Here is a 15,188-nt window from a genome sequence, read left to right as displayed (position 1 = left end):
GAATTTTCGTTTGAATAATTTCCAAATGTATAGTCCAGTTCAGTTTTTACGTATTCAGTAACCGTGTTGTGCCAGTGTTAGTGATTTAGACCGTGAAATCAGCATGGAAAGAAAAGATTCCCATTGGTTAAACCCTGTTAAGCCATGCCGTTCTTTTCTGGATACTAATTTGGTGAGCTCGTTCCTTAATTTTTGTGGTAATTCTATCGTAAATATTTTTTTAAATCATTAAATACGCGTCAATCAAATTTTCAGCTACTGTTTTATAGAAAGTTTCAGTACATTATCAGCATCGATACTGTTCCGGAGCGGGGCTTATTGTAAGCAAAATCTTCGGAAGCATGCGATCTTGAAATGGGCTAATGGGTATACGTTAGAGTTATCACCTTCGAGCTCCAGAGTTCAAACTTTTTGCAGTCGTAAAAAATGGTTACAGGTAGATTTTATACATAATACCACTGCCAGACAGGAGTGTGATTGTAGATACATACAGTACATACAATAAATGAACGAATGAAAAATTGCATCAGTCAAATGTGTCAAAATTAGTCTGTTTTTTTTTTTATAAAATCTTTATTCTAATCCTAACATATAAACAAGTCTTACAAGCTAAGCTATTCTAAACTAATTACAGGCATTTATTTCTAAGAAGAATTTGAAGCTAGGCAAGGAGATCATATGTCGTTCTGTTTCCAAAATATATTAACGAAACTGAACAAATTTTCTTAGAATCATAATTTTGTCATCCCTGCTAAACTCTTCTAAGGTTGGAGCTATCAAACTGGAAAAGGTTAAGAAGCGCATTAAACGAGGATCAAATCTGTTTAGTAAATGTCTAATAAAATAGTTCCATGACTGATTGACCGAAAAACGTTTACAAAATATATGCTCAAGATTTTCGAGGAATCCGCATGATACGCAATTAGGGTTGTCAGCAATACCTATGTGATACAAATGAGCTCTGTGATCAATTTTCCTATTATAAAGTAAATAAAGAATAGATTTTTCATTTGAGTTCAGGTTCTTTAAGTTAATATTATTCCAGACACGTGGCCAATTGTTTTGTTCTTTAGTTTCAATAGTTGGTCTAGGCAATGATCCAATTTTATCAGAATATAGTTTTGTCATAGAAAAAGGTTGTGTTAGATCATGTTCGTAAAACAAATTCATGAAAGAAGGATACATATGTGGTAATATAGTAACAGGTTTCCTAATGACTACTGACTACTGATATTAGGCAGAATATAATTTTTCAACAAACACGTGTCGGTCTAATTAGGATTTATCCCAGGCTACTATTGTAGAAAAACGTAGTTGATAGATATTGGGCGGAACGCGTCGGAATGTTTAGAAAAATAGGGCGCACGCTTGATCCGGTTTAAGATACATTGTTGACTGCTTTCGGGAACGTGATTTCATTTTAATAACTTACTTGTTTAACCAGGGCTTAAGCAATCGTCACGCCGGTCATAGCTTGTTATGATAGCCTGAACAAAGCGTAAAGAGCAAACCGCGAAACATTGAACGTTGCGTGAAAGTGGAACTTAATGAAGGCCTAAGTGCTTTTTCGTAACTTTTAGTTTTCGGATTAGAAAAATCATCGGTTGCAGGACAGTGTTACCGGTTTATATTGGATAATCCAAAGCTATGTTGATCATTATAACATTAAATTTTGAATAACAAATGATAAGACAATCTTATTCAAATGTCGTTTAATACCTCTGACCAAGGAAAAATGATTTATATAGTTTTCATAAAAGTTGACGATACAAATACTAATGAGGAAAGAAATTCCGCAATTCCTTTTCCCAAGTCCTTTTCCTCTCCTTCCCTTCCCTTCTTCTCTTTTCAGAAAGCGAGTAATGGCGCTATAACCATATGCCATATAGGGCTAGGACAAGAGTTAGTGCTCAGGTCCCAACCGCTAGAAGAAAATGGTAGCGAGCAAGGGCGCTCAAACCTAGGCGAATACAGCATTCCCTCCGTATAGGTTACGTCCGCACACCGCTCTCTGTTGTCCTTCGACTGAGGTCGGCTGGATCGATTGAGGGATGGCAGTGGGTTGGCGGTGCCGTCCACGCTTGTACGGAGGGAGGACTGTACGCTCGAACACAAGGGGTAAATACCTGTGTTCCATCCCAGGAGATCGGACAACCAAGGAGTGTACATTAACTTTCTTAGCTCTGTCACTCCCAACGATTTATATAGCCTATTTTCAAATCCTGCATACGGAGCGGTTGGTACGGTATGTCCCCGCTCTTTGATTACCTGTGGATTAAATGTTAACCACTGTCTATACTTATTAAGTAGACATGGTAAACATTCGTGGCCAACTTCCACAAAAATTAACTAAACGCTACACAGTAGGCCTGGCCGCTTTATTGTTTGTTTCACATCCTTGATGTGCAGCAGGCATTAATAATGACAAGAAAAATGATAGATGTATCATTTTCCAGGATTCTTTCAAGTACTGGCTGTGTATGTGTAGACTAGACTAGACTAGACTAGACACCTAATACATGGCCGGTCACAACTTCTGAACCCCCTTCCCAACCCCCCCCCCCTTCCCCACTCAACTACTACGTTATTTATGAAAGTTCCCTAAGCATTGGGTAACAGTGAAAATCAGTAGCACACATACAAAACGGGTTGGACATATATGTGAAATTTTTTTTTTTATTGATCGTGAATATCTCAGAACATTTTAGCTTGAAATCCCTCCATTAAATTCTCGGTACATCTTTTATCTATTGATTGAATAAAAAAAACTAAATATTTTTTTTAAGATTTCGGGCGTTTAGTGAACGCACATCCATTGTTTTGCATAAGAAAATGGGGTGTTTCTGTGGTGAAAAAAAAAAGGATTTCCCTACACATTCGATCAATTGGGTTCTTTAATTTTGAAAATTATATCGGTTTTATATATCATCTGAAAGAGCTTCGTTTTCTGAGCACAGCGATATTTTTTCGAACCCACACACTTTCATCTCGATTTTTAAATCAAGATTTAAAGCAAAATAATAACTTCACTGTTTGACACTAAACTGACAAACTGACAGCTCGCTCCCATACAAAGTGACACCGATGGGTGCTAATAAGGTAATTTTTGCAAATGTAATCGTGCTTATTTAAAATAGTTCCAGTGTACCAAACTTGATGAACTGTAGAGTTTGGGTTCCATTTTTAATGCAGATTACGTAAATGCATTCACCTCAACACTCTTAAAGAACCCAATTATTGCTCTTTGATCACGCACCTACGTTGTGTTGATTGTATAATTACGAAGACGGATATAATTAAAACGCACCGTTTGCTTCCCCGCATAAACGCGAACCATACATTGACCTTACCTAAAATGGTTAAAAATTGTTTATAATCCCTGCTAAACTTTAACTGAAATGGTTATGGAACTTTACATGAACGTTTAATGATAAAGTTTCAACCTTATGTATTATGGTTTTTTGGAACTGGACCTTACAAATAATGGGTTGTTAAGAACCATTACCGTTCCAAATTCTTGTTTTCTCCATACATTTTCGGAAAGAGAACTATATTAGAACCTTTTAACTTATGGTTTGAGAACTTTAATGGTAATGGTTATGGTAGTCAGTAAGGTCCACGAATGGTTTTGTAACATCATTCAACTTTATGTGGAATATATCGCGAATTGGTTGCCTGTAATTTACTGATTACCAATTCACGATATATTCCACGTAAAGTTGAGCGATAATACAAAACCATTAATGGACCTTACTGACTACCATAACCATTACCATTAATGTTCTCAAATCATAAGTAAAAACGTTCTTATATAGTTCTCTTTCTGAAAATGTATGGAAAAAACAAGAATTTGGAATGGTAATGGTTCTTAACAACCCATTATTTGTAAGGTCCAGTTCCAAAAAACCATAATACATAAGGTTGAAACTTTATCATTAAACGTTCATGTAAAGTTCCATAACCATTTCAGTTAAAGTTTAGCAGGGATTATAAACAATTTTTAACCATTTTAGGTAAGGTCAATTTATGGTTCGCGTTTATGCGGGTCGCGGTCCTGCCATGGCGGAGGCATACAAGACACTGTTTTATCAACAATCAATACGGAACTAACGATTTAAAATTGGCTCACTACTTGACTAGCCTATTGGTCCCAAGCAAACGATTAACGTACCACATTCTAGTCGAAATTCTAGTACTACAAAATGTTTGTTTTGATTCACTATAAAAGTTTGACAGATAAAATGAGGGTTAGTGGATTTTCCTATGTTTCGAGGGGTGAATCGATTTGCTTGGGACCGAAGGTAGTACCAGAGCTGAACCAAAAAGTTGAGCACGTTTCTTCGGGACCTACTAGCAACCGGTGAACACTCGTGTTTATTTCAGTTACCGTGGGGACGTGATTTGTGATTAGCCCCGGTCCCTTTCAAGATGTATCATTATTTATGTACGGTCCTTAAATTTGAAATGTCGTTTCACATTCATCTAGTGATGGCCGATTTCCATTCGAATAATCGATTAATCGATTAACGAACCGAAAAGTAAAATATTTGTTATCGGTTATATCATGTCGATATAAGCATTAACATCTCCAGAGGATCATCACCGATCGTTTCAAACATGTGGTGCACTCTCATTGGTGAAAAAATGGCAGCACAGTAAACAAAAAAAAATCGATTACTTGTTAATCGAGTAATTAAAAAAGGGACATCCCTGATTTGTGTGTGTTTGTTTTGATAAAAAAGAGCGAAAAATTTCAGATCTACCGAGGGGGCAGCAAAACCACAAAATTACCTTGAATACGGGGGATATTCATTGGATGAAAGGGACCGTGAAAGAGGACACTGAAATAGAAAGTTTTTCTTCCGACAGTTTCATCTTAGTATTCATATTTGCTACTAGTCTTAGAGTTACCTCTATGGTTTTATTGTGTTTTATATTGTTTTCTTCAATCATGGGTAGTGTAGTGATACAAATAATCGACATTGTACAAACAATCTTTTTCGAAGATACAGTTAAGTGAAATTTTCATATTTTTCGATTTGTAGGAGCCACGATCTTGCCGTATACTAAACTAACAAAAATCGGTGGTCATCGAAAAACCTGATAATTTTATGAATTGAAAGGACTTACCTTTTTGTTACATGCTAGCCTAATAAATCAATACTATACTTTTCACTCTTACTGATGCACATTTAGAAGATTTAACCAACAATCAATACGAAACTAACGATTTTAAATTGACTCACTACTTGACTAGCCTATTGGTCCCAAGCAAATCGATAAACGTATCCCATTCTAGTATAACTTCCAGTACTACACTATGTTTGTTTTGATTAGCTATGAAAGTTTGACAGATAAAATGAGGGGTTCGTGGATTTTCCAATGTTTCGAGGGGTGCATCGATTAGCTTGGGACCGAAGTACCAGAGCTGAGCCAAAAAGTTGAGCTCGTTTCTTGGGGCCTTCTGGTCTTAGAGTTACCTCTATGCTAGTAGGTCCCGAAGAAACGTGCTCAACTTTTTGGCTCAGCCCTGGTACTATCTTCGGTCCCAAGCTAATCGATGCGCCCGTCGAAACATAGGAAAATCCAAGAACCCCTCATTTTATCTGTCAAACTTTCATAGCGAATCAAAACAAACATTGTGTAGTACTAGATTTTCGACTAGAATGGGGTACGTTAATCGATTTGCTTGGGACCAATAGGCTAGTCAGGTAGTGAGCCAATATAAAATCGTTAGTTTCCACCGGTTGTTATAACTATGGACCGAACATTAGGGACGTAATTTTGATGCTTGTTCCTAATTATAGCCTACGAACTTTATTCGATGACTTTGTTTTGGTATTGGTGAAACCATTCGCGTTGACGACGACTCTGCAACTGTTCAATCCTATAGGAAAACCCCATAAGCAAATCTCGATGAACATTTCAAATGGTCCTATCTGCCTTGATCGATTCTCTTCATCGACTTTCTCTTTTCATAACCACTGCTATGCAAACAGATTTCGCGCTAATTCTACCACATAGTTTGATAAAGGAGGTTCTTATCTAGCGTCCAAAACGTCAAATACAACAGGGAAAGGTTTTGCAGCTGAGTTATTAACGAAAGAGAAAGTCGATGAAGAGAATCGATCAAAGCAGATAGGACCATTTGAAATGTTCATCGAGAAATGTCCAATTTCGTGAAACATAGCGGATCGTTTCTTATCCTTTAGGCCGGCACACAATAGATACGTTTTCAGGTTTTTTGACAGTTAGCCCATGCATTATCTGTCAAAAAACCCGAAAACGTACACTCAAAAATATTACTAATCTAAAATAGATTAAAATTTATTAATTATTTTATTTAGCTTTGTTTATTCATAGCTTTGATTAAAAAGTAATCTATTCCAGGTTTGTTTTTATGCATGAGTATGAATAACATGTCATAGTTCATGATTATGCAAAGAAATTTGTTTCTCTGTTTAGTTCTTGTCAATAATCGCCATAAACCGCCTCAAACATGTATTTTCATTTGAGCTTCAAGTGGAAAAAAAAACTGCAGTACACAGCAAAAAAAAATGTAATATCGATCAACGTAATTCAAGCTGATGTATGAAATAATGATGTAATAGCAAAAAGCAGATACAATATTACATCATGGATGTAATTTTGTTCGCAAAATCGATGTACATCGTACAATGTGATATTACACAACCGATGGATTGACCTGGTTGCAGCAGTTTCGATGTAATATTCAACAACTTTTTTTGCTGTGTAGGTGTTTGTAAAATATTATTTGAATGCAGCACCATAATTTTAGATGCTGATGTATGGCTATCTACAGCAAAATATCATCGAAGGTATTAGCTACGAGTATTTTGCAGAACATTGGTCATTCATCATTGCTTTGGAGTGAATCACTGTCGCTGTGGGATTTCATGCTTTTGCCGCTGATCATGGGGATATCGAGAACAAAAAAGAGTTCCGGTGAGGGAATCGAGAAAGGTGAGAATATTCTATGGTACGGTGGTGAGTCTGATTCAAAATGTTTAATTATTATCAGGTATTTTCGGACTTCCATCGACATCCGCCGGCTGCGATCATACTGGAGGGAACCGAGCTGCGAGCCAAACTGCCGTCGCCACAAAATCGATGAAGCGAAAAATACTGAACCGGATGATCTGTGTAAAATAAAAACGTATCTCCATACGGTTCACTCTCTCCAGCTTTTTGTTTATGTTTTTCAATCATAACAAACCACATGAAACTGAAAAATAATCGAATCTGGCGAATAATCGCATAATATACATATGAAGAATACCTCAATTTTAAACTATCCAATGTATAAACCAGTTTTATACTAAGTTAGTATTCTCTCTCTTTATACCAAGCTATGCGTCGGTAAGTAGAGTTGCGATTTAGCGTAACTTTTAATCTATTTAGATTTGAAAATCCTTTGAGTGTATCTATTGTGCGCCGGCCTTTTCACTCCACAGATAAATCCTGCACACGGTAACCGCAAAAAACCCAATAATGACTACAAAGTAAATATTTTCGAGGGAAACTGGGACTACCCATTAATTAAGTAAAAATTACCCATTTATGAGTATTTGATACTCACAAATGAATACTTACTACTTATTTTTGTAGTTGTAATTACTCTTAAATGGGTAAAATTTTACTCATTTGTGGGTAGCCCCAGTTTCCCTCGAAAATGTTTACTTTGTAGTCATTATTGGGTATTTTCCGGTTACCGTGCAGGAAAATGTTAATCTCTGCGTGAAGGAGGGCTCAACACGGTACACACGCTATTTATAAACAACCCATATTTCTAGGATCAAAAAAGAAGGGTACCCCAAACTGAGTAAAGAAAATTGGGACTGACAAGATGATGAATGGGAAACATCGACATGAATCCGAACGATGTTGTTCATTTGTCAACTTGTCCGTTCCAACATAGTTTGCTCAATTTAGAATTGCCCTACTTTTGAAGGATATGGGTAGATCCTAGTCAAATTTGAGTTGTATAGAAAAAGCGTGAAGTCAATCCTGCCGTTAAAACAAACTTCACGGCAAATGAAAGCGACTCATATGTGAGTACCGTTTACTCAAATTCGCAAAAGCGTAGGTCACTCGTACAATGAGTTAATTTTGACAGGTCCCTCTACCAGGTCTCAAATTTGACTAGGATGACCTATTTGAGTGAAATTTACTCATATATGAGTGACATTTAATCATATTTGAGTAAACATGTACTCACTATGAGTCATATTCATTTATCGTGTAGACCCTTCGAAAAACTATCAAGTCGAACAATGTATTAGGTCCTAAGTAATATTGATCGATTCTCCTCGTCGTTGACAGTTCGTTATATGTGGGGTCGTGAGATGATCTATTTGACTTTTATTTTTATTGTAAAAGCATCTTGATTTATGTTATGTTGATTAACCGAAAAGAAAACTCTGTCTCTTTCATCCTCATCAGTTCTTACGCAAAAAGTGTGAGTGTGGTTACGTATGACTGATAAGAATTGAAAAAGAAGCGCGATTTCACATGCCGATCCTTTGTAGATCGAGTATCATCGTCGATAGGACGAAGTTGCATCCATTTATAGACCCAATTTAAGTACAGTAGACTTACGTTGCATCCAGCTACCTGATAATTTATCATTTTATAATGGTGATATTAAACAATTTTCAGTCGTGCCTGATCAATACCCAAATAATAAGAATATCTACGCTTACATGTTGACACTGAAATGTCGACTGCAGCTCAATTATTCTATAAGATATGGCATAAAATGTAAATGAAGCATTCATATTAGACCGAGGTTAGGGACATATACCCTACACTCAAAAAATTCCACACGTTTGATCGGAGTGTTTAAACACTTGATTTTGTAAATGCATAATCACATTTACTTTAAGTGTATTCAATCTTGGTTCAATGTGTTATACACGTTAATTTATAGTGTTTCAAATTTTCAAAACAGATGGATTTAAAGTGTTTTGCATTTCAATGCGATGTGAATTACTTGCTCAGAAAGGTAAACATCGAAAACAAGACTTGTGACTTTATCCTCATATTTGACAACAACCGTGGCACAGTGAGATCGAACGAAGACTACGGCAGCAGCACACCCCAACAGTCCATGATCGAATCCCAAATCAGACCCATTAAAAAGATATGTGAAAGCTCTGGCCTCTGGCAGTTTTGTTTATATATTTTTCGAGTCATTTTTGGAGTCGGTAAAGCAGAAGTCGATAAAGTAGAATATTGTAGAATTTTGAACAATAATGTGCAAAGCTATTGATATCACTAACTGAGGCACATAGAATCCAATTATGTCACAATTCAAATCCATACACTAATAAAAATTCACACATGAATTTTTGCAATGTGACAAATGATATATATGTGTCGGACACAAAGTTCTTATGTGTAGACATAAAATTCATGTGCAACCACACATATTGTTCATTTGACTCATACATTTCATGTGTACTTCTTAGGGGATTCTGTTTATGTGTGGACGCATGATAATCATGTGGAATTTTACATGGAAATTCGCCAATAAAAATGTGTCGAATTTTATGAGTGTAGTGTTCAGGTATGATTCATAGCATAAGATTCACACATGAAATGGATGTGAAACACATAAGCGCAAAATTAAGTGTGAGACACATGATGATGACGTGTTGAATTTTTTGAGTGTAGTTAATGACAATGTAAAGCGAGGAATAGCATTGATCAAACCCGAATTTATCCACCTATGGTGTGATCAGACCCTTCTTATTTATTCAAGTTTATTTATTTTATTGTCATTATCAGTGACCAAGCCCCTCCACCTCCGTATCATCCAGTGACGCTACGCCACTGCCTGGGGGTACCCGGAATATATCCGGGTGTAGTCTATTTGGTGAGGTACCAATCACCTTATCATCGTATTTTAATGTGATTTAATGGGTTTTAATTCAATTCATATTCAAGCAACTTCCCCGGGGTACCCGGAACATGTCCAAGTGTGTCCAATGTGGTCTGGAACACTTAACACGACTTGCATTGATCTTATTTTTGAATTCTGTAGTAATTTGATGTGTCGCATGATGGTTTTGATACGTTTTCCGTTAAATCCAGCGTGAAGGCCCATATTCACTGGATCTTATTCCGGCCATATCTCCAGAACCGGTTCACTGATTCCAAAACCGTTCAATAGCGTTCAATGAGACCCCAAGACCTATCATTTGGCGCCGAGTTTGTCCAAATCGGTTGAGCGGTTGCTGAGAAACGTGAGCGCATTCATTTCGTTACATACACACACACATACACACATACACACACACACACACAGACATGTTCCGATCTCGTTGAGCTGAGTCGAATGGTATATGACACTCGGCCCTCCGGGCCTCAGATCGATAGTCGGTTTTTCAAGTGATGTCTATACCCTTCTTTGTAAGAAGGGTAAAACATACAATCCAAAATTATCAAGAGATGAAGAAGATAAAAAAAAAAATGTATAGGTATTACAGTTAGTTGATGAACATGGAATCAAATTTAAGAGTCCTAAGAAGTCTGATATAGTGTTAGAAAATATATGTCAATGTATCAAACGAATGTGGACAAGGTGGCTGTACAAAATCTAATGGCAGGGGTCAAGCGTAAGGCCCGGCAATTCGGATTTGGAAAAGCGGAAGCCTAACTGAATATTTTTCCTGAATTTTATACTAATTGAACTTGAAAAAGAAATTTAACTTGATTTTTTAAATAAACGATTTCACCGATTTACACGCGTTTTCCCTTGACCAAATTTTGACCGTATCACCCTTTATGTGTATGCAGGCAACCTCTTCTGGAATTATTTATTGCCTTGCTCTCTCAATAAAAGTGAAGACCTGGGGGCACATTGCGCATCTCGAAACGAAAGACATTTTGTACGAACGCTTGTATGAAAAAGTTTTTCGTTTCGAGATGCGCAATGCCGCCCCTGTTTGACCACATTTTCAAGAACTTACTCAAAAAAATATCTCTACCATCAAATATTTATCATATGACGAAAATTTAAACAAAATCCATAATATCAGCCAAGATACTGTAGGTATTAGAATATTTATCATTTGTACATTTGTCGGAATTAATTTCAGACATATTTGTTAAAATGTTATGACTTTTCATGTATTTTGATTTTTTGGTCCACCCTAATGAAAAATAAGAGAACCACCCTAGTGAAACTTTGCGTATCAGCTGACAATTGGTGGTTTAAATCGATATACAAGTAGTTTGGGGATGACTGCGAATAGTTTTAGAAGCCAATTAATCAAAATTTAATTCTTGAAAAAAATCTTAATCCCAGATAGTCGATTTTTGACAAACCAGATCTCGTCGTTCCATGCATTTTTAAGCCATTTCTGAAATTTACTAGAGTGAAAAAGGTTAAACTTTGACCGCTTTGCGCTACCTCTAAATCAAGTCCGATTGAGCTCAAATTATGCATAGGGTTGTTTTTCGAGGCAATGAACATTTGGTATGGGGTATCTTTTCGAAATTTGAGATGACCATTTTCATTGGCACCCTAATGAACACGCATGCAATAATGAAGATTTATCGGTCGATGATAGTATTCGTTGTATTTAGAGTGAAAAGCGTATTAAATGTTGATACCTTCAGTAATAGAAGCACCCGCTGCTGAGCACTTGAGCTGCTGTTATGTTACGAGCCCCATTACTTACTTATATATTTTTAAGTCATTAAGTGTGCACGGCTTTCCCGGGATGTTGGCCGGGTACTAATATATTCGTTCAAATTTACGATTAAAAGATTGCCATTTTGCAAGGTTTATTATGAGCATTATTAAAGCATTATGTTTTCATCTGGTTGCACCGGTAGAGCCAAAAGGTTTCTACAAAAGTAACGAGTTTTGCTGAAACACGTTACGCAACCACCAGGAAGAGCAGTTTGAATGAAATGAAAGCTCAATCTTGAGGCAAGAGCAGGAATCTTGATGATTAGCGCTACGTAATACATTCGACAGACATGGCTCATAGGGTGTAATGAAATTAGTCAATTAGATGATTTTGGTTCGATCCGATAGGAATCAGCTAGCAAAGGGGGGGGGGGGGGGCATTGTTGCCAAATGTTCAGATTGCTTCGAGTTTTTGATGAAACGTTCTTTTCTAACGTAGGAAAATCCACTGATTCATTAGTATATCATTTGAGAAATTAACATCTCACCATTTTGACAGATTACCCCCAGCAGTAGGCACCTTATCAAATGACGAGCAAATTGCGGCTAATCGTATTCCAACTTCACACAACTCTGGCCACCCTTCCCCGTCGTTTCTCGATTGCCACGCATTTAAACATGGAACTACTGTGAGCCTTTCAAGAGTCTACACTTTTCGCCAGCCAAACATAGACCGCACAGACCATCATCGGGTCCAATCGAATGTGTAATGCGGGGGTTCGCTACGATTATACCTAGTGCACGGGGTCAAAGCGTGAACAGAGGAAGGCACTGAGGGCGCGCACCTTCGTTTTCCTGTTGTTTCAGATCGTTGGCTGTTGTGTTGTTGTACTATTTTGATCGCGCTGGCCCGGTAGCAGAGCTACTAGAGTCGGTTACCTACTCGAAATAGCTCCACCAGCAACGAGTAGCACGCTGCTGATGGGTAGGTACCCACACTGATTGGCCCCCAAGAGGACGTTGATTTCATTTGCCGTGCCGCGTGCGTTCTTTTATTGTAAGAAGCCGGCTGTCGGTGGAAAATCGAATGAAATCAGTTGCAAATGCGAAGCAATTGGCATCGGGTGGCCGCAGGTTTTTCCGTTTTTTTGGTTCGTTCCGTAGGACGGTTCTTGTTTCGATTTTATCACATAATTGACGGTTGACGTATTTTTGGGTGAGAGAAAAGTTTCACGCGAGAGTGCGCCCTCATTCCGGTGTTAAGTTGTGCAGTGAAGGGGTGGTGAGTGGTGAGGCGCTGTCGAGGAGTGATGGATCACTGGGAGAACACGTGGTGAACTTGCGTGAACTGCTACCGAGAAAGTTTGTGGTGACCTGTGAGGAGTTGATGAGAGGAGGAGTGTTGAAGAAGGGATGAGGTGGTAACAATTGGACGAGGGGGAGGAGCTGAAGAGTGTCGTCATTCACGTGTGCTTTGGCCGTGCTTGAACGCTTTCAGAGTTTACCTGCTGCCTGGTTGGTCGTTTTGGTTCTTTTGTTTATGTTTTTACTGATATTGAAGAGTAAAAAATTATGCAGAGTGAGTACACAAAATACTACGTAGTGTTTAGCCTTGCATGTTCAATCAATAATTGAACTGTACATTCTAATTAGAAACACTCGTGGAACATAAATGTTAAATCTATTACAACATATCAAGAAGGCTGGTCTGGTAATTTTTGGCGTTGATATTTGATCATATGTGGCGATGTTGATAGTCATTTTGACTTTTTATGGTTGTGTACTTTAGGTTATGCTGTGCGATTAAAGGGATTTTTTGTCCGCTCATAAGTGTAACCAGTTGGAATCTTCATTTAATCTGGAAAATGCTGGAATTCCCAGGGAATTTCATTACAGTCAACTTTCCATTTCTCGATATTAAAGGGACCATCGAGATAGGGAGATAGACATTCAGAACAGTAATTTATTAGCCTACTAGTACGATTCTCGAAGCACTTCGGGTTCAAAAAGTTTATTTCGCGATTACTTTTTCAAAGGGACGTATCAGCTTTTGTAAACAATGTATTTGATCGTCGATTTGGCGCAACTGGTATCGCGCAGGACTGATCGCATCGAATTTGATTTTCAACGTGAATAGAAGTTTAACTCATCACACGCACCCTAACCGAACAATAGATTCCGTGCGATCGAGATTATCACGCCGAGTAGCAGAAGAGAATCAATAACAAAGTTTATACATGTAGTAGAATACGTTTAAAATAGAATGAACTCATCATATAAGTATTCATAAATATGAATTTAAACGGCACCTCCTTTGTGTTTCGTGGGTCCAGAAATGGATAAAATTAAAACCATCAATTATTGTTCACCTCGCTTCTCCAAATTGACCGGCTCTAAGTTACTTTATCAAACACTTTTCTAGATTGAGCTGGAATTAGGGCGTAACAACTTTTGTAAACAATGACTTCTCTCAATGATTCAAGGCACGCTCACGCAATCCAACATGAGACCCGATGGTAATGTTGATTTGCGTGGGCGAACCTTTACTTCTAGAAAACATCGAGAAAAGTCATTGTTTACAAAAGCTGTTACGCGCTTCCAAACTGTAGGCTTGTTAGTTCAGAATTCTCTCACTACGCGACACTAGTCTGCGTGTGGACTTCACGTAGATGTCCTGGTTTCGTAGATTGTGAGGATTCCAAGATATAGCTTATACATGCAGTAAATTCCAGTAAGGAAAACCAGGTTAAAGATTTAGGAGTGATTCTTGACAAAAAATTCACGTTCAAGCCGCATTTTTCATACGTAGTCACGAAAGCCTGACGAAACCTTGGCTTCATTTTTCGGGTAGCAAAAGAGTTCCAAGATGTATACTGCCTGAAATCACATACTGTACCCTGGTACGAACGACATTGGAATATGCTTCTCCAGTTTGGAACCCTCATTTCCAAATTGGTGTTGAACGAATCGAGTCGTTACAGCGGTGTTTTGTCAGATATACTCTCCGAGGATTACCTTGGAGAGGTCCCTTTAATCTACCGCGCTACGAAAGCCGTTGCCTCATGATCACGCTGGGTACCCTCCAAACACGACGTGACCCAAGTAACAATTCAGCAACCATTTGGCATCCGCTATAATTTATGATGGTTTTATTTTGGCAATGAACAATTCATTTAGTTTAAATACAGCATTTCAAAGTGTAAAACATTGCTGTTTAGTAATTCAGCTTTTTGCTGTTTCAAAAACCTTTTATAGTCTGGCGAGAAAGTCGTCGATTGCCTAGTTTTAAACATAGATTTAGAGCAGTTCTCAATCCCTCCATAAAACTGTTCTGTAATTTAATAATAAACTTCATCAGCTATTGTTTATTAATGTCGTTATCAAATACTCTATTCTATCATTTTAAAAGCAACCATAAAATTATTAGGTTTTAAATAAGAGCAAAAGGCATATTATAATGCTTTTTAGTCTTTTTAAAGTGTATTATAAAATCCACAATTACTCTGTTTACAAATTGAACTTAAAA

The sequence above is a fragment of the Ochlerotatus camptorhynchus genome, unplaced genomic scaffold (genome assembly GCF_037179485.1).
Source record: "Ochlerotatus camptorhynchus isolate MF236.1 unplaced genomic scaffold, CSIRO-AGI_Acam_v1.1 ptg000404l, whole genome shotgun sequence".
NCBI classification, from domain to species: domain Eukaryota; kingdom Metazoa; phylum Arthropoda; class Insecta; order Diptera; family Culicidae; genus Ochlerotatus; species Ochlerotatus camptorhynchus.
Note: the sequence above shows the minus strand (reverse complement) of the source record.